Source organism: Colobus angolensis, unplaced genomic scaffold (assembly GCF_000951035.1).
Source record: "Colobus angolensis palliatus isolate OR3802 unplaced genomic scaffold, Cang.pa_1.0 Scaffold5, whole genome shotgun sequence".
In the NCBI taxonomy this organism is placed as follows: Eukaryota; Metazoa; Chordata; class Mammalia; order Primates; family Cercopithecidae; genus Colobus; species Colobus angolensis.
The window spans coordinates 2,119,996-2,122,347 of NW_012118487.1; the positions used below are offsets into that span (position 1 = coordinate 2,119,996).

General features: G+C 37.3%; 1 protein-coding gene across 2 annotated transcripts in view; it reads left to right on the plus strand.

Moving 5' to 3' along the window:
- The window catches only part of CCDC110 (coiled-coil domain containing 110), a 32,481-nt gene that overhangs the window by 14,886 nt on the left and 15,243 nt on the right, over positions 1-2,352 (plus strand). The gene's annotated exons all lie outside the window — the stretch shown is intronic.

The window sequence follows — 2,352 nt, forward strand, 5'->3', positions numbered from 1 at the left end:
CCCGGGAGGCGGAGCTTGCAGTGAGCTGAGATCCGGCCACTGCACTCCAGCCTGGGCGACAGAGCGAGACTCCGTCTCAAAAAAAAAAAAGAAACCCAAATATGATAATGGCTAGTAAGATGCCTGCCCTTTGCTGTAGGTGGAAACCTTGCACTGGACAATAAGCATGCCTGCCCTGGCTCCAGAGGAAACACAATCTCGAGCTTCCAAGATTGCAAGCACACCTGTCCTGTGCTCCAGGGACACTCTGTCTTCCAACACTGCTGTTCAAATATTCCTTGTTGAATTTTTCACAGTGCTTTTCCTACGTTTATTGAAGTGATCCTGTTTTACTCCTTCAGTCTGTCAATATGGTAAATTATGTTAATTTTGAAACATTCACCTTGAATTCCTGGGATAAACTCCACTAGGTGATGTTGTATTATTCTTTTATTACATATTCTTGGATTCAATTTGATAATGTTTTGTTAAGGATTTCTGCTTCTATATTCAGAAGGACGTTGGTTGTGTTATTTTCTCGTAATGTCTTTGTCTGGCTTTGGTATCAGGAAAATGCTGTTGGGAAGGGTTTCCCCTCCTCTATTTTCTGAATGTGTGTAGAATTGGTGTTATATTATTCCTTCCTTAAATATTTAAATATGTAATACTCATACATATTTGGAAGATATGGAATATGTAAATATCCACCAGAGGGCCTGGGTTTTTCTAAATGGGAAGGTTTTACATTGCTAAATGATTTCTGTTAATGTAGAACTGTTCAGATTTTCTATTTCTTGAGTTAGGGTTGATAATTTGTATGTTCTGAGGAATTTGTATATTTCATGTAAGTTCTCAAATGTATTATCATAAAGTTGTTCATAATATTCCTTATTAACATTTTAACATTCAAAGGACTTACAGCGATGTCCCCTCTTCAATTTCTGACATTGGTAATTTGGGGGTTCTTTTTTCTTTATCATTCTTGCTAGAGTTTTAGCAATTTTATTTTTTTTCAAAAATCAGCTTATTATTTCATTGATTTTTCTCGCCGCTTGTTTTTTATTCCATTGATTTCTGTTCCTATTTAGTAATTTCATTCCTTTGGGTTGTCTGGGGCTGCTTTGCTCCTTCACTAGTTTCGTACCCACATTAACTGCGCCACAGAGTCTGGTATGTTTTCATTTTCATTCAGTTCAAAATATTTTCTTTTTCACTTGTGATTTATTCGTTGACCCAGTGGATTAGAAGTGAGTTGCTTGATTTCTAAATGTTTGGAAATTTTCAGTGATTTTTCTTTTATTGATTTCTAATTAATTCTGTCTTGACCAGAGAACATGCTCTCTAATCTTTTTTAATGTATGGAGACGTGTTTTATTGCCCAGAATATGGTCTGTCTCGGTTGATGTTTCAGGTGAACTGGAGTGTTCTATAAATGTCAACTAAGTAAACGTGTTGACGGGATTGAGCAAATCTATGCCTGTACTGATCTGGTGTCTGCTTGTTCTAACAGTTACTGATAGAGGAAGAGAGAAGTTGATTTGTTCATTCTATAAATTTGTTTAATGTGTTTTAAAGCTATTTTATTTTATTTTACTGTTATTATTGTTTTTTTTAGATGGAGCCTCAGTGTTGTCAGCCCAGGCTGCAGTGCAATGGAACAATCTCAGCTCACTGCAACCTCCACCTCCCGGGTTCCAGCAATTATCCTGTCTCAGCCTCCTGAGTAGCTGAGATTACAGGCGCCCACTACCATGTCTGGCTAATTTTTGTATTTTTAGTAAAAACGGGGTCTCACCATGTTGGCCAGACTGGTCTCGAACTCCTGACCTTAGGTGATCCACCCACCTCAGCCTCCCAAATTGCTGGAATAACAGGCGTGAGCCACCATGCCCGGCCAAAGCTCTTTTATGCATGCACACACATTTAGCACTATTATTTCCGCTTGGTAAACTGATACCCTTATTATTATGAAATAACCCTCATTATCCCTAGGGGTATTCCTTGTTCTAAAGTCTCTGATATTAATATAGCCCCTCTAGTTGTCTTTAGATTGGTGTTTGCATAGTATATCTTTTTGCATGCTTTTATATTTATTTTGTAATAATGAATCAGTACGAGAAACTCCGAATAGTTAATAAATATATACCATGAAAATGGATTAGTAAATGCTGGAAATCAAATATAAATCAAAGAACTAAAGCATTAAGAAAATAACTAATGGTGAGCACTATATCCATTTAAATACAAAATTAAGATTAAAGAACTATGAGAATTGTGGTTACAAAATAGAGTGTTAGTATTAAAAAAACATTGACAAGGCCGGGCGCGGTGGCTCAAGCCTGTAATCCCAGCACTTTGGGAGGCCGAGGCGGG